Here is an 18,618-nt window from a genome sequence, read left to right as displayed (position 1 = left end):
CCCTCCCCCTCCCCTCCCCTCTCTTTTTTTTAAAGCTTAGTTTAGTTTGTAAAGATGGCAGTTTGATCAGCTTTTCATCTTTCTCAGAGAAATCATTGCATCTTTAAGCAACTGTTTCAAGCAGGTGGCAAGGCCTTGTGCAGGTTAAGCACAGCAACAGCGGATCTTTTTCTTCATTGGCGAAACTATGCTTGTTGTCTTTATGGTACAGATGTACCATGTAGCGTCTTGTGAATCAAGGATTCAGAGATGGCTTTCCAGGTCTGCGTGACAGTGTCACATGTGAAATTAGGGCATTGCTGTTCCTGTTCATTGCTAGGGAAAACAGTCACCCAGTGTTGGGTGTTTCACACTGCAGAAGGACAGCTATCTGCCTTAGGGGCTTAGTCATGTAGTACCAAACCAAGAGTAAGAGAAATTGTTTTCCTTTCTCTAAACCTAAGAGGGAGGATCCTGCTCTAAGTACCTGTTGCTGAAATGGGCTGATTGAACTTGACCTCGGGTGTCTTAGCTAATGCATGACCAACACAGATATTTGGAAGTAAACTGGTAAAAAGTAGTGAGGAAATAAATATTTTAGGTGAATTGAGAAAAATCCTTCCTTACACACTAATATGTGCTTTATCTGCTGGTTTTGTTTTGTTTTGTTTTGTTTTTAAAAAACCCGCTCTCTTTAACACTCAACATGTAAGGTTCCGGTCTGGGAATTCCCCTATATAGACCAAGGGGAGCTATCAGAGGACCTGGTCAAGACCGGATGAGCAGAAGGAGAGAGAACTGAGTATCTGGGGAACACAGGAGTTCTCTTCTTTTAAATACAGGGAGATAAAAGCCAGGTGAAAAGACTGATGTCCATATAATTCTTGTGCTTCAATGTCCAGTAGCTAATAATACTGTAGGCTCCAAGGGCTTATGAAAAATGAAATCCAGATTAAACAAGTAAAAGGGGTTTTTTTTAACATTTTACCACTCTTCACTAGCAATACTGATTTAAACCAGGCCAAGTGCAGGAACACATGACTTTAAATTAAAGTGTCATGTGTACTAGTCTGGAATCTCCAGCACATCTGGTAGATAGGGTAGCAAGGGATTGGTGCAGTGGCTCAATTCACATTTGAACATCCTGTCTTCTAATATTTTCTGTTGCTGATAATGAAGTGTTTATATGGACAGAGCTGGTAAATTAAATAGAATATTGATATTCTTTTTGGCCAACACTTGGCTGATTTAGATAAAGATGTATTAGATATACTTAGGATAATTTTTTCTCCCACACTTGTAAGTCGTGTTTCTATGGAAAATTTAAAAGGGTGATAATTTCCAATTAAGTAGCAAAACTGAAAAGGAACACTTGCTATAGTAAGATTCACAGCTACTGTATAGTTCTTTGGGGTTTTTTTTCGCTGAACCAGTTTGAGAACAAAGAGCAACAGTATACAACGCGTAATGTATTACCATTTGAACAAGACTGTGTCTTGGGGTTTTGCTTGATTTCACTGGGAATGTGTTCTTAAAGCAGACTGTTGGAATAAGCTCAGGTGTGCTAAATCTAAGGTTTTATTTATTGAATGCACAGGTTTCAACTACAAGGAGAAAATGGCTCCAAAGAAGGGGCCGATATTTTTATTCTCTAAAGATTTGGCTTACGATCGAGGGGTGGCAAAATGCTTCCATATTAGCATTAATTTAAAAGGCGAAATAATGCAGTTAGATAGGAGGCAATTTAAACAAAACAAAGAATTCCTACCCAGTTTCCATGAATTCACTTCTGAACTTCAGACTTTAATATATGCTTAAATACAGTCTCTCTTCTTCAAAATGAAAAATATGGACCCAAGAAGTTCTTTCATTTTGCGCTTCTAGGGCTATTTATCTTTGTTACACATTGAAACTGAAGGCCTGCAGCAGTATTCTGTAGCATTGTGATAAAAATCATCTGCAGTGTACTGATCATCTTTGTAACTGGAAATTGGCTATGTACAAATCTGCTACTAAAAATAGTTTTTGAAAAATCCAGAAGCTTGCCAGTTTTCCTAAAACACAGAGCAGTCCAAAAGTTGGGGACGGAAGTCCCCGCAGAGACTTTACTTTTCCATTCACTTTAAGCCTTTCTCACTTTAGGAGGCCTTAGGGGACTGCCTGTGATGCTGTTTCAGAGGTAGAGGACAAGAGCTGTGTCTGCTTAACACGAAGATCTATAAACGGATTACCTTAGATGTGTTACCTGAGGCCAGCAGGTGAACAGCATCCTCTCAATTGCCTTTCCTATCACGCCTTCCTGTGGAAGAACGTCAAAACTAAGGTTTTAGCACTTCAGCATTTTCAATCGGAGAACAAACTGGTTTGAGGGATCTGATGTTTTACTGATATTACATGGGTTACTAATTGGGTGGCTCTCTAAATAATATCCAAACATCATATTCCCCAAAACACAGTATTAAATTATGGACTTCCCTGTATTAAAAATCTTCTGAAAGGCTGGATTTACCTCCAGTAAACTTATAATTTTACAGTTTCAATCTTGTGTTTTGCTGCTACCCATTGGGTTTTACAGGTCCTCATTAGCTTTGCATAAAACTGCCAACTCATTTAGGCATTGAATTGGGTCCTCATATAGCATGCACACGAAGCTTTTGGCTTTGCATCTACTTTTCCTATTTTAGGGATGACTTAGATATGGATCATCTCAGGACTTTGGACTAATAGCGTTGTATTTCTCAGCTGCACTGTCGTCTGGAAAGCTGTGTCGTAAGTGCATATCCTCAGGAGAACCTGAATATAAAATTTTCAGTGAAAAATCTCGGCAAAAGGCAGATGGTGGATTTTTTTCTTATCTCAGAGGGAGGGTAGACACAGGAGGAGGACACAGAGGACACCTTGAACACTGATACAGCCTGGTGTTTTTCCCATGGGCACATCATGGATGAGACACAGGTCGTGTATTAGAAGTTCCTCCTCTGATTCTGTTTGCAGCCTTGCTATGAGGAGAGTTGTCACACAGAAGCTTATTCCCCTTGAGAACATACACTCAGTTTCGTTCAGTGCCTCCTACAAATAATTTTATTTGGAATTTTACCTTAAGGTTCTCTCCTTAGAGAGAGAGCCTTATTAAAGGGAGGTTTTGAAATCAGTGTACTTGTTTCTTCATCACTTTTATGAACTGGGAAACTACTGGTATGCCATCTTCTTTCATAACCAGACTGTTTGCATATAGATGTTGATGCTTTTTTCAGGGAGAACAGTATTGGTTTTGCATTTGCTCTGTGTAAGAGAATTCAGATGAGAAATCAGAATTCAGAATTAGGGTTTCTAGCGTGGTTTGTAACCAATTCTGCCTGTCCAAATAAACTTTCTTTGTGTCCTGTGATGATTTAATGTATCATTTTATCAAGATAACTTAAAACTTTCAAAAAATGATTGCCATTGGTGATTATTTCTTTTGAAAATGTTAACTCACACCTTTTATATTCTTTTTAAAATGCAAATATCATATTTTGTCCTTCATTATGGGTTTTTCTAGTCTTTTTTTCAAACATGAGTAACAAAAGAAACATATGTTTGACAAAAGTATACCATAGATCTGATCTGTTGTGTCTGTGTGCTAACTTTTACTTGCTCACATTCTTTTTTTGACCATTGGAAAATTTAACAAAAAGTAAGTGCCCTAGCAAGAATATTATTTCAGTTTTAGATTTATTTTGAGTAGCAAGATTTTGGGGATCCGAGATTAGTCCTGCTGCAGGTAGGTAAACTCTTCTTCTCCTGAAAGGACCAATACATTGTAATATCAAAATTGTGTTCAGGTTCATCCTTAGAGCTGTATTTAGGTGGCCGTACCAGAGTAATAGCGATGCAAATCCACTGCTTCCATGAAACCATTCTGGTTTAAATTGGTACAAACACCAGTGTGTATGTACTTGTAGCTACTCCAAATACGAAATAAAGCAGCTAAGATCAAGTCTACTTCATAGCTAATGTTATATTTCCAGTTTCTTGGCAGAACTTCCCCTGTAGCTTACCACTGCCCAAATCTGAGAATTAAGAGAACGGAAAAGACATGGGGGTCGGTCAGATACAAAGGGTTGAAACTGTTGTAAGTGAAGTAATGATATTATCTGCTCCCAATGTTTTAGACAAGTAATTCCAAGATACTGGCTTAATTTCAGTGTTTTAAAGTATTCACTTAATTTGGTCTAGTTTCAGAAGATGTGCTCGTTTCTCAAATTAAATTGGCTTATGGTGCCTTTAAAGAATGCCCCATAAACCTTTTTTTTTTTTTGTTCAGATGGAATACTTCCTTTTTTTTTTTTTGACCATTTCTCCTGATGCTGTTTTTAATAGTTTACTATTATTTTTGTTTGCTTGAAAACCTATTGACCAGTTTTTCTGTTAAGAGTAGGGGAATTGCTCTATACACAAGACTATGTAGCATGAACACAGGGTAGCTGTATATTATCAAGATATTAGAAAATATAAAGAACATTTCCACATGCATTAGGAAATTGTATTTACGATCTTGATTTTTCCTTCTCTGGTTTCTTGTTTGTCCTTCTTTTTGATACTTATTTCCAAACAACTTTTAGACCAAGATTATTCTTTTGAATAGTTTAAATAATCTTTAAAGATGGTGTTGGTGCAAGGTGATTCATTCAGAAATTTATGCATTGTAATATTCTAGTTGTCTTTTAAAAAAATTGGAGTTTCTGACTCTTACGAGTTCTGAAATTTCCTTGACGCACAAAAGTTTTTGTTAGACTATGATATAAAATGGTTGTGTGGAAATCTATTCTGGGCTGCTAAGAAATGGTGTGTGTTTTAGTAGTATGAGAATTAATATATTTTATGCTATTTAGAATAAATGTGATTAATTTTTTGATGAGTTGCAGGCTACTGCAAATCCAATTTAGGCAAACAAAATTTGAAATATAAATGTGTTAGCTGAAGATATTTAATCACAGACATGAATATGAACTTATCACGCTCATTGCTTTACACTTGCAGGTTGGCTTGAATTATTAATGCATATTGTTCAGTGGAAGCAGAAGAGACAATAGCACTGACTCCAGCTGTGATGAGGAACATAGTCTTGCTGGTGGCCAGTAGCAGTAGGAGATTATTTCTCCTTCTTTGCTATCTTGACACAGCTGACCACCCTTTTCCGCATATTGCTTCCCCACCTGCCCCACGTCCTGCTCACTGTGGGGTAGGGAGTGGTGATTGCTTGCAGGCAGCTGCTGCTGCTGGTGTTGAATCAGCAATGCCAGATCAAAAAAAGAGCTTTTTTTTCTCTTTATAGTCTGATCCTTTGTGCAAATGTGTATGTTTTAATGCTAATAAAGGTGATTTTTTTTTTTGTGAGTTTTTTCCATGTAGGAATAGAGTCAGCTTGGTCCTAAAGTTTGCCTGATAACAACGCTGACTGGCAATTAAAATTGCAGGCAGTTGGGGTATTCCATCATGTTTGTAGCTGTTTACCTTCCTTGTGTCAGAAATCAATGTTGCAGCAATGGAAAGTATGAAATGAAGAAATAAAAAGTTGCATTCAAACCTTGAAGTCAGTGCATGTTACACTGAATTATTAAACAATATAATTTTAAAACTTCAGAAATAAAATTGATGTTGAAGCCTTTCCATTTCACTTGATAATCAGGTAATGGATGCAGAAAAAAGCTAGCTGCACACTCTTTCAGTTACTTTACCTTCAATTGTATTTTGATGTATGTGTTTGTTTTAGGTGTAGGACACCGGTAGACAGGTTATAGTAAAGTTTTGTTAGTGAGGCGCATGTATTTACGAAGCAATGAAAGAAGATGGTATTTGAAAGGCAACCTAATGGGATGTATTATGAAGGATAGCCGGCATGGTGTCTGTAGGGGTTTGACATTTGAGACTCGGCAGATCCTTCATCAGCGATCAGGGGTTACAGAGGCAACGGTTGGATGAGAGATTGCGGTTACCGATTGCACGTCCTCTGGGGAAGAGCTGCAGTCCAGAACAAGCTCCAGGGCACTTGCATGTTAGTCTGCAAACCAGGATCCAACCCAGCCCCGGGGCTGGCGCGTGGCACTGCGGGAAGGACTTGAGAATCTCCAGGGAATTCCTGGTGTCAGAGACCAGCCACCAGTAAGATGCAAATATATGATTGTAGAGAGCTTGGATTCCTTCTCATGCTGGAAAAGGCAGGATTTAAGACACAAGTAGGATCTCCCACCTGTGTTTCAGCAGCTTGTTTGATTTGTGAGGATCTTTGGTTTGGCAAATTATTCTTTAAAGACATTCGAAACAAATAGTTTTTCAGAAAAAAAGTCAGGATTAACATTATGCACTTCAGTGTATTTTTTCCCTCCCCCCCCCCCCCTTTGGTGTGTGCCCTAATCAGTGGTTTTTTTTACTGTTACCTGGTAATAATAGATGTGTGCTCAGGGCAAAAAGAAAAGCTGATTAAATGTTACATTATTGCTTTAGCTGTCATTTTTCAAACAGGAAAAAAAAAAAAAGGAGTAAATTAAAAGAATAAACTTCTTCCTGATTCTTCCCCCAGTGGCATCAAGCTATGTAGCCTTGTCATGAAAAGGTCACTTAGATTTTAGTCGAAATGATGGCAGCAAGTACTTTGTTTTATATTTGGGCTCTTTCCTCCTGGTTTTCGCTGTGACACAGCACAGGGCTGCTCCTGCTTGCGGAGCCTGTTACAGCAATGGCCGTAAGGCAACGCGGAGGGTACCAGAGCTCCCAGGTTTGACAGAATGGGAGAAGAATGACAGGAAAGAGAAGAGAAAATCATATCCTAAGTGAGGGTTGTAGGAATATTAAATCTTAACACCTGACAAGAGATTACTCCAAACCCAGCAGCCTTGAATATGAATCATTGTAATGAACTCTGCATGGAAGTGTACCTGAAGACAGTCCAGAAACTCAGTCTGGTGAAAACACAGTTGCTCTCCTGCCTCTATCTCTGACAGCACATTACTCCTACTATATTTACTGATACTCAGGTTTTTTTGCTTGTGGTTGTGTTTTGGTACTTAAGAATTTGTTTTTAAAAGGGTTGATCTATTCTTTTATTCCCTTTTTTTTTTCTCCAAAGTGAGCATTAAGTATTTAAATTTTTTAGGATTTTTTTTTTTTTAAAGTAAGATTTTGTTTTGATGACTGTGTAACTTAGTTTTTGGCTAAAATTCAGGGGAGGTTTTTCTCTGTGGGAGAAATTGTTTAATTTTCCCTGTGTTCCGTTTCTGTGTGCACTTTTTAGAGAGATGTGTTATCTGTGTGGCTTTTGCTCAATATTGAATCAATGTGCTGAGAAAAGAATAGTGTTTCCTAATTCATCAGCACATTGGTTCCTTCCTTGTATTCTCGTATTAAATTGCTTAATGAATCCTGCCTCTGCTTAGCTGAGATCTCTGTGATGTTTACAGCTCAAAGCAGAGTGATTAAAGAAGCGCAGCAGTTTTGTAGGAAACATATAATTACCTTACTAGATGTACAGTAGTTTTTCATCTGAGAACCATGATCCAGTCCAGATGGAAGCAGGCTGCCAGCTCCGGTGTTGGTGATCCATTTACTTGAGGACTACTGGGCTTCTATGTTCTTTGTGTGATACAGGTGGTATAGAAGTCAGGTATGAGACATTTAGAATCATAGAACAGTTTGGGTTGGAAGGGACCTTTAAAGGTCACCTAGTCCAACCCCCCTGCCGTGGGCAGGGACATCTTCAACTAGATCAGGTTGCTCAGAGCCCCGTCCAACCTGACCTTGAATGTTTCCAGGGATGGGACATCCACCACCTCTCTGGGCAACCTGTGCCAGTGCTTCACCACCCTCAGCGTAAAAAATTTCTTCCTTATCTCTAGTCTAAATCTACCCCCCTTTAGTTTAAAGCCATTTGTAGCTGATGGGCCTTTCTTGGGTACACAGACAATTTAAGAATAGCAACCACTGTTTCCTTTGCAGCATTTGTAAAACTAAAATTTGTTCCTGGGCTGGAAGTATGTATGAAAAATTAGGAATCACCAATGGCAGAAAAAAAGAGCAAAAAAAGAGGAATTTTGGGTGAAATTCTTAAGAACGGGCTCAATCCTAGAAAGTGCTGAGTACTACTATGGACGGCTGACTGCTCTTGCTACTGCTGATTATAGCAGCATGAATGTGCACCTATAGCAGCAGCTTAAAAAGCACCTGTATATCTCTCTAATTTCATTTGGAACCACAGAATATCCTGAGAGCAGGTGACATTCTTCATCGTGCTTATTTAAAGCCCTGTGCACTGCTGCAAATTTAAAATACCGGTGACAGGAGCTAAGCCTTTTCAGTTTTGGCCAAATTAAGGATATACCTATTTTAAATAGTTAAAAAGTCTCTTAGCAAGACCAGTGTCCAACTGCAAAGCAGAGAACTGTTATGGACTGACATGTGATTTGCTAAACAGAGCTGCAGATGACCAGAAGAGAGAGGTCTGCAGTGCGCTGTACTTGGTATATAATAGCAGTTGCATACAGTCCTGATAACACAGGTAGAAACACATGGGTGGGACGGAATAGTTTGAGATGCAAATAGATCCCCTAGCTAGCAATCTGGAGCCACACAAAGCCATGGATTTGTTAAATATGTTTTTGCAGCTTCTGCAGGACAAAGGAGAAAAAGAGAAAGCACATAAATACAGATTATGCATTTTGTTGCTGGTAACTGGTATTTTTTATTAATGCTGAGACAAAAATGTGTTAGCCAAATGTATCAGGCAAACCAAGCAATTCTCTGCATATCTACCATATATTATCACATATATATTACTAGCAGTGCTCCAAGTCATTAATTAAGCAGGCTTCTCTTATGTGTAGATTATACTGGCAGGTTAATTATGGTTACCAGGTTACTGAATCAATAAATGAATGATGGAAGCAGACTGCATACCTAGAAGAAGTTGTGTAAAATTAGAAAAGGAACAGAGGGGATATACTAAGGCAGGTTAAGGGGAGATGTCATAAATTTGAATTTAGGCAAAAACATGGATTAATTTCAAGATCTGTTTGGAAAAAGAAAAAAATATTTTAAATGCTAATTGCAAAGAATAATAGAATAGGAATAATAATAGGAATAATAAAGTTACGCTTTTCTTCCCCAGGTATTGGTACTGTGTATAAATGTATTCCCTTTTTATGCCCTCATCTTAGTCTGCAAGAATTGCATCTGTTTTGTAGAGTCTTTTCCCCCACCTGAATTTGCAGGGCTATTGAAGGTGTGATAAAATATTTGCTTCTCTTCTGCAAAAAGCAGCAGGACTAGTTAGCTCAGAGCCAAGACCTTCCTTTTTGTGTTTGATATGCTGTTCATATCCTGTCTCACTGTGACGGGAAGTTATTTATATTTACCAAAAGAGTAAATATAATATAAATTGTTGCCATTATTTTTGTTGTGTTAGAATAATTTTTGTAAAAACATTTTCACTAATAATTAGCCCTAAAATTGGCCTTTCAAGTTCGGTCACTAAAGGGAAATAGTTCACTGGTTCCTGCAGAAGAGACACCATTTAAAATGAAGGACATTACTCAGAAAGACTTTGGTTTCTTCATTCACGTTGCCTATGAGAAACTCTTTCAGAGATAGCACGGGCTGATAATATGCTCTTGACGTAACTCTTCCTCAGCATAGGTGGAGCTGAAGGATATTAACTCTTGCTGTAATTTCAAACACTACTGGACCGAACATATGCTGCTCCCAATAGCTTGGGTAGCAATTATTGGCAGTGGCATCGAGTTCCCCCTTCTGTATTCTTCCACTAAGCAGCACAATGAAACAGTTGATTTTTCGGTTAAGTCTCAATTCCCTAGTTCACTGAATGGCACTGGAGTTAAATCGGAAAGGAATTTGACAGATAGAAAAGGTGGTAATTTGACAGGTGGAGCTATTTCTGAGGAGTGGAGCTTAACACAGAATATTCAGGTTGGAAAGGTGGTAATTTGCGGTAATGCCAAGGAGTGCAGATTCGCACACTGAGCTAGTGCTGCAGTGCACTTGCACCCTTGTGCTCTTAGTGTTGTCTCTTCTAATAACAAAAGCATGAAACGGTACCTTCGGGCTCTCCAGCTGAGCAGGGTGGCCAAGGGCACGGGTCTCTTCTGCTTCCAGTTGTGCTGGTTGAAAAAGCTACTGCTCCCAGTTGCATATCACAGCGTCTTTGCTGAAGGTGTTGGTCCTCCTGACCCATCAGAGCTCAGTGGTCTACTTGGATGACCATTCCTTCGTCTGGCTTAGTTCACAGAGGCAGAATTAACTAAAAGCCTTTAGATAATGTCTTCACTGACTTAGTTCTTTCTGACATACGTAAGCTAGAGAGTACTTCCATGTGCAGCACACCTGGCAAATTTGAGGGGTCTGCAATAATGAGATAGTAACCTTTGGGTCAGAAGAGAAGGTGTGTGCAAGGCCTTCTGTGTTCTGGCTGACCACTTAAGTTATTCTTCCCTCTACAAGCCCCACCATCCATTTTGGTCACCCTGGAAGATAACTTGTCTTTGACCCATGTGTGACCATTAGCACTTCATTCCTCTGTGTCACTTTCCACCTTTTCATTTGTTTTTTTTTAATCTGTTTAAACTGTAAACTTCTTTGAAGAAGGGCTCTCTGTTTTCAGGATGCCAAGCAAAACAAAGCCCCAATCTTGTTCAGGTCCTTCAGTTTTTGCAGAAATAATTAATGAGGTTTTGTGTGAGCTGTTGCAAAAGTGCCTAGAGACTGCTAGATTTGCCTACGTGGTTGCCGTACTGCACGTTGGCCAAATTGTTGTTCGTAAAGCAATTTTGTCTCTAATATAAAAGGCACTGTAAAAATCAGGTCCTATTATCTTTTCATAGAGAATTTTCCATCTGAATTATAAGCTTAGAATTGCTGACTATCTCCTTAAACACTTCCAGGTAATAACGATACATGTTCTCCCAGCTAATATATATCATTACTTTTTATCAAGCAAGGCTTGGATCATAGCTGTAGAAACAATATGATTTACTGGCCTCCAGCCAATTAGTTAATTGCCTGCTAGTTACTTAAAGCACCTGGGGTTTTGGTTCATTCCAGTGTAAGTTATTAACTTGCTGGTAAAGGATCAGTACCTCATAAATAGTTTCTCTAAATAATTTTACAATCCTGCCGAAGTTTAATTTTTTTATTATTATTATTTATTCTTATTTATAAGAAAAAATATGTGGGGGACAACTTTAAATTGCAGTTATATAAGGCAACTATTTTGATTTGAGATATCAAATAGCAGCCCCATATCCATGTGAACAGCATGCAAGTGTCATAGACCTGTTACTTAGGCACCTTCAGGTCTTTGGGAGAATCTCAACAGTTTTACATGTACCAGACTGATTGAGGACTGATTTGTTTTGTAAAACTTACTTTGTTTTGGTTTTTTAGTCATGTTGTTTTAAAATAATAAGATCAGGTGAAGAGATCTTAGGCCAGGCTTCACTTGTGGTAAGTCCATTGAGATAATTTGTAATAGTTAAGGCTCTGGCTGTCTTAAAGTAATTGAGACAGATAATAGACTTTCATCTCTTTTTCTGTATCTCATCCCTTCTTTTTTTCCCAGAAATCACAAGCCACTTATTTGTTTAAAATGTGGGAGACTAGATGTAAAAATCACTGTTCTCAGAAGGAAAAAGCTGGGCTGTCTTTGGCCTGGGAAGCATCCTTTAGGCAGGTTCTGTACCTGAAGTTAAAAAATAATTTTTCTGCAGCCTTCTTATGGTTTTGGTTATAAAGAGTGTCTCAACTGATGAATTGCTTTTGTAGCTCAAGGGGAGAGAAGAGATTCTGTGATTGCTTAGGTCCTAGGCCTTGTTTGGATGCCTTATATGGGCTAGATAAAGTGATGGACAGGATAGCTAGTTTAAGGACAGGTGTTACACACTCTTCTTGCAGTGAGCCATTACTAAATTCTGTGTGAGCTGAACTCCCTGAGAGAACTTAACAAATATGCCCAGGTGAAAGGAATTGCATTAATCCAGTTTCAGTTGTAACCTCAAGTAAGAGGAGAAGTTAAAAGCTTCCAGTCAAACACAGTGGGCAAAAAAAGGTGGTTGTTCTTGTCTTGTGATGTTTATATTCATCAGGATGGATGAGGAACCTGGCAAGAGCCTGAAGCAGCAAATCGCTATGGTAAGTGGCTGGCTAGCTACCATAATTCAGAAATTATCTCAGCTAATAAGATTTGTGAGGATCAAATCTGCTTGACCTTGGCTTGTTAACATGGGTTTGGATGGTGGCTGGAAGACGTGGGTGAAGTAGGATAAGGAGACAGAGAAGAGCACGGTCTGCACAAGAAGGCTGAGAGAGGTAGTGCTTACCATAGTGGTACTGTAATACTGTGGACAAGAGAGAACAGGAGTCACTGGATCAGGAAAAATACAGGTTTGTATCACTGCTGATAGGTGGTTCTAACTGAGAAATAAACACCAAAGCAAAGCAGCTTTAGCTGAAAATTGGATTCTCAGCAGCAGGAAGTGCCTGATCTGGTTGTTTATACCTTTTTTTCCAAAACTTGGGCAGGCTGTTCCTTTTCTTTGTCTCTCCTCTCTGTGTGGAAGTGACAGCTTCTTTTATCTTGCGTGCTGCGGTTATCTGGCTTGTGCATCTCAGAGCAAAACTGATAAAGACTAAGACAAGATGGTCATTTTCAATCTTCAATAGCTTATCATATTTAAAAAAATCTCATGAAAGAACTGTGTGTTAGTTAAATGATGATTAATAGGGATGCTTATGAATAAAATATACCAATTTATATCTGATTTTGTAATCAGATATATCTCTGACTTAAGTCTGTATAAACAAAGGGATTGGAAGAGAACAGCATGTCTGTGCTTGTTTAAATCAATTGGAATTAGTGGCACGTGCCCTTTGCCATCCCCAAGTTATGTGGAAGCACTGAAAACTATTGTGGTTTTGTTCCTTTTGTACCCGGATAGTTCAACATTTAAAGCCAAGACCTAATCCACCTGCTTTATATCAGATGATTCAAACAGTCCGTGGAACAGTACAGGAACTGTAGTAGAGTTACTATTTTTGTGTCATAGCAGGGGGAAAAAAGAGAAAACGGGTATTGTCATGCTTAACTATTTCCTCCCCCCCCCCCCAGTTTTTATGGAGGTCATTATAGAGCCACCATTGTGAACCTTTTGCCTGAGTGAGAAGATTGTTAGGTTTAAGGTGCAAGTTCTACTTGTTTAGACAAGTACATGCCCATACACGGAGGATGGGCCCTTTTCAGGCTTTGAATACTTGCCTCCCATGTAGTTTAAGCTAACTGGGCAGTAGGTTAGGATAGATAGACATAAGCTATGTGGAAAGTACAGTGGCACAGACAGATGAAGAGTGGCACTAGTCTGATAAAAGCAGTTCAAATGTCTATTTAGAGAAACAAGGGAAGTAGTCAAGTATAGGAAGCTAAAAGCCATATGAGATCTCAAGTTTATTCCCTACACTGCAATGAACACTTGAGTTTACACGGAAATGTCAGTAATGAAGTAACTGGTTGTGGTTTTTTGTTTATAATGCCAATACATTGATGTTCTGTTTCTTCACTTGCAGCTGCACTGAGAGCTTGTGCTGATGGAGGTGCCAATCGTCTCTATCACATCACAGAAGGGAGCCAGGACAGGTATGTTAACAATACACTTGAAGTCATTGAAGTAATCTGTTCTCAATGAAAGTAAAATACGGAGGAACAGGATCTGTTCCATTACTGAAGTAGCTGCCTGCTCTGTGCGTGGTACTTTAACGAACTGTGGTGGCTAGTGTAATATTTTCTCCACATTATCTTTAATTTTTATTCCCAGCTACAATTTTTAAAAACACACAGGTAACCTGAAATACCTTTTTTCCTTAAGCCTACTGGTCTTTTTTGCTGTTGAAAACTCTGCTCTCAGTCTGTCTTATTTTATGCATCCATCAGAGCTAGGCCTTTGATGCAGCCTCTGAAAAAAGTTGCTGTGCCGCTAGCAAGGGTTGACTAGAGGAACATCTGATGCCTCTCACCAGGAGCTGAAACAAAGTATGTCCTCTTCATTCTTCCTGTGAGGCCTTAGCGGAAATCTGTTTGCTTTGTGAAGTGAGTTGGGTAATAAAATAGGAAGTCTACTTTTCTTTCTGAATTATTTCTAAATTAGCGTCAGGGCATCATACATGACCAAAGGCAAGTACAGAGGTTATCTATAAATGTATACGCTAGGTGAGGAAATACAACTGAAATGAGAATGTGTTCTTGTTTTCTGTAATGGCATTTAAAATTGTAAAATATCCCAGGTTTCTGCTCCAGAATTGTTGAGCTGGGGTTGTGGTGCAAAATACTGCGTTCAAGTGGTTTCTCATTTTTGTAGTGGAACCATGGAATGCTGTGTAATCTGTGGTTACTAAGGATCCTTTGTGCTTGTCTTCAGGATTTTCAGTTATTTTGAGCAAGAATTCATAAATAAATAGTTTAATAAAAGCAAATAAATGAATAAAACTGACTCTCGAGGCAAAGGAATGAGGCAGGTATTTGGTAGAACTTAAAAACTTGAACAGTTTTGTTCATACAGCAAAATCTGATACATATTTTCTTTTTCATCTGATGACAAGCGTATGATGGAGGCCAGGGGAAGCTCGGGTTTCCTCCTGTCCTTCAAAGTAAAGAACAGAGTTGGAGAGGAAGACTGTAGTCTTAAAGTAAAAGTTAACTTCAAATTTCTTCTTTTGTCACCCATGAGAAGTTTGATGGCTGAGATCTACAACTACTAAAACTGAGACTGGAGTCTGTCAAGCACTACTGACTGTTGTAGAAGTATTCCTTCTGTAATCTTCTATTTCTCTTCTAGTAGTTGCTCACAGAGCCATGCACAACTTAATCTTGAATTCAAACAGAAATCTGTTTGACTTGCAGCAAGCAGTTCTCTTTGATAATGGTGATGCTTTCCAAAGAACAACATTTTAGAGCTTTCATTTTACCTTCTCCTGTAACCCGTTCATCTCTTCTGCACACCTTTATGTTCGTATTAAATAAATATAATTCAGTGGAAAATGGATTTGACTGATTCAGCTACCTTGACTGAGTAGTCCTTTCAGTCTTACATACTTGGCCCTTGGCGTATTCTTTTTCTCTATCTTTCTTCTTCTCATCTTAATTGCTTTGGGTAGGTATATTTTACCTTCAAAGTGATTCTTTTGAAACAAAAAAAAAAAGACCTGCATAATTTTGATTTTTGTCTTTAAAGAAATCATTCTGCTGGAAAGAATATTCATTTACTTCCCTGAAGTATTTTCCCTTAAATTCCCTGTTCAGTGTTATTAAAGAGCTGTCTGCTCAGACTCTACTGACATGCTAATAATTTTTTTAATGCTGTCTTAACCTTCTGTTTAAAACTCTATTTTATTCAAAATCCTGATATCTAATTGTGTTGTATCAAAACCTAAAAACTATAGTCCTCTAATTCTAGAGAGATGATTATATCTGAGAGAGATAAATAAAGAACTTGATTGATATTTTGGGCTTGATTCTCAGTGACACCAAAGCGTCTTTCTGCTGCTCTGGCAGTGTGAAGAATCTTTTAGAATGGGAATAAATTATAACATTCTGGAAAAAGGACAGCTTGCAATATGGGACTGTTATAGGGGTGTCTTCCTTTGGAGGTAAGTGAAGTAGCTGTTGCTATTTTGAAGGGTCCATTTCCAAATCCTAGAAAAATATAGGGCTAGAAATGACCTCAAGAGATCCATCCTTATTTCCCTCTGCTTTAAGGTGAAGACAAACCTATCTGTTCCATTCCTGATGCATAAGAACCTTAGCTGGTTCTTAAAAATCTTCAAGTGGGAGCCCCCACCCCATGCTGTTGAATGAAAAGCAGCAAGAGCAGATTCAAGGGCCCCCCATTTCCTGCCTCCATCAGTTTCCTGTTTTCTCCGTCGGCGTCTTGACTTGTTTCTGTGCTTGAGTGGTTCACCTATTCCCATCACTCAAAGGAAGCTCTCACGTTCCTCTCTATAGCACTGCACAGGCTGGCTTAGCGATGTGACTTCAGGTCATGATATTAACGTATGTAAGACGTTATATGTCTTCATCTGTGTTTGTGGTGTCATTTTTATGATGCGTTTGGTTGGTTTTCCCACAAGTTTCTGTAAAAACTAGCTCAACAAATCTGAATTGCAATTATTCTTGTTTAAAAACAAACCCACCAAAGAAACCCTTCATTTTTGTGATTACTACTGAGAAGAAATCATGCTGGCTTTTTCAATGATGTATTAAAACAAATTACCTTCTAGAGCAGGAGGGGTAGGACGAGTAACCAAAAGGGCAGGATAACTTTTCCTTAGAGAGGCCTGTCCTCGGGAGCTGTCAGTGTTGGGGACAGAGGAGAGGCAGGAGGGTAGAAGGGATGGACTCCTGTGCTCTGTTGCTTTTCTCTGTCTGGCTTTACAGCCCAGAAAGGTTATTTTCCTTAGACTATGTTTTTTCTTTGTTAACATCAGTTCCCACTTAGAAATAAGGATTACTGCTAAACCATTCTTGATTGCTAAACATTTGCAGCTAATCAGAGTTAAAAGTGAGTTACTGATCTTTATGGGTTTTTTACTCTGCCTTATTCTGCCTGCCTTGCCTGTCCTGTTGTGTATTTCCTTGAATCACTCTGAAGCACTGCTATCCACTTCAGAGTTAGGTTGTTGCTTATCTGTATCGCACTACAGCAACTTCTTTCTCGACACTTTCTGATTAAATCTTAAGGCATCGATTAACCTGTGTGTCACTGGCTTTGGGGTATATGAAGGTGAAGATGCATCGAAAACTATCATCGTATTGGCACTTGTAAAAACAATCATTAGTACTTGTGTCTCAGATGCTATTTTCCAGAGAGATGTCAAATCCATCGTATACTCAGGTTTTGCAGCATTAAGAGTTTCAGGTCAAAGAGGGGAGCGGTGGGCTCTGTAAGAGGAAGGATAATCCTATCATAAAAAATACTGGCTTTCTGGGGTTCTGTTTAGTATTTCAGTATATCAGACTTACTGTATGACATGAGGTGGGTTGCCTACAGTCACTAAGAACATCACTTTCCCTACACATCCAGTGTCTTTCTGTGAACTGCATAAAGTGTGAGAGTAGCACTGAAACTGAAAAATGGGTTTGTATTTTGATGTAGCATTTTCTACATATAAAACATACATGACGTGAACTTAGGTGATACAGGAAAATGCAGTTGCTACTATATAATTCTTCTCCGAACTGGGCACGGAGGGAGGCAGCTCCAAGAACCTCTATGTGTGTGTTTGAACATTAGGAACAAATTTTATAAACACTTTCAGTTGATGTAGCTGCTAAATTTCAAGCATGGACCTAAAAAAATCTTTTTAGAAGCAACTTACATTCAGGAATACAGATTGCTACATAAAATTTGTCTTTCGGTGACACCTCTCCCCCTGCACCCCCACCCCCCCCCCAATGATTTAAATAAGCTATTTAGTCAGAGTGAATCAAGGGTATTGGTTGTACAAGGTGATGTAACTTCTTTAACTTGGATTTAACAAACTGTTCTATGTCCTAGGCTTTGTGTTGAAAAGCTAAAGTGGAAAACAGAAGTCTTAACTGTACAGCTTTTACAGCTTACACTTACTGAGTTTTGTACTTGTAAGTATCAATGAATAAATTTAGACATATCACAAACTTTTCAGTGCTGACTACTCCTGAGGAGTTTCTTGTCCTTCATGTGCCTGGGAATGGTTTCCAGGATTAGCTGCTCAATCACCTTCCCAGGGATTGAGATGAGGCTGAGCAGCCTGTAGTTCTTCGAGTCCTCCTTCTTGCCCTTCTTGAAGACAGGAGTGACATTTGCTTTCCTCCAGTCTTCAGGCACTTCAGCCAGTTGCCATGATTGATCAAAGATTATCAAGAGTTGCCTTGCAATGACATCAGCCAGGTCCTTCAGCGCTCATGTGTGCATCCCATCTGGGCGCATGGACTTATGTCCATTTTGCTTAAGTATTCCCTGACCTGATCCTCTTCCACCAAGGGTACATCTTCCTTGCTCCAGTCTTTCCCCCTGGTCTCTGATGCCTGGGATTCCTGAGGGCTGGTCTTGCTAGTAAAGACTGAGACAAAGAAGGCATTCAGTACCTCAGCCTTCTCCATGTTCTGTCCCCTGTCTCGTTAAGCAATGGGCCCACATTTTTCCTAGTCTTCCTTTTGTCACCTATATACTTATAGAAGCCCTTCACATTGTCTTTGACATCCCTGGACAGATTCAATTCCATTTGGGCTTTAGCTTGCCCAACTTCATCCATCCCCAGGCAGAGCTCCATGTACTCCAGCTGCTCTCTCACATAAAGGGCAACTCCTACTCCTCCTCCTCATCTTAGAATCATAGAATAGTTTGGCTTGGAAGGGACCTCTAAAGGTCATCTAGTCCAACCCCCCTGCCATGGGCAGGGACATCTTCAACTAGATCAGGTTGCCCAGAGGCCCATCCAACCTGACCTTAAATGTTACCAGGGATGGGGCATCCACCACCTCTCTGGGCAACCCATTCCAGTGCTTCACCACCCTCAGCATAAAAAACTTCTTCCTTATATCTAGTCTCAATCTACCCCCCTTTAGTT

General features: G+C 39.2%; 1 protein-coding gene across 1 annotated transcript in view; it reads left to right on the top strand.

Moving 5' to 3' along the window:
* The window catches only part of TPK1 (thiamin pyrophosphokinase 1), a 220,759-nt gene that overhangs the window by 800 nt on the left and 201,341 nt on the right, over positions 1 to 18,618 (top strand). Inside the window, exons 2-3 of the mRNA XM_019470914.1 lie at positions 10,409 to 10,411; positions 13,585 to 13,654. The gene's annotated coding sequence lies outside the window, so the exon portion shown is untranslated. The remainder of the gene's footprint in view (positions 1 to 10,408; positions 10,412 to 13,584; positions 13,655 to 18,618) is intronic.

Source organism: Aptenodytes forsteri, unplaced genomic scaffold, assembly GCF_000699145.1.
Source record: "Aptenodytes forsteri isolate BGI_AS27 unplaced genomic scaffold, ASM69914v1 Scaffold282, whole genome shotgun sequence".
In the NCBI taxonomy this organism is placed as follows: Eukaryota; Metazoa; Chordata; class Aves; order Sphenisciformes; family Spheniscidae; genus Aptenodytes; species Aptenodytes forsteri.
The sequence above is the reverse complement of the archived record's forward strand: the minus strand, read 5'-3'. Positions and strand labels throughout refer to the sequence as shown.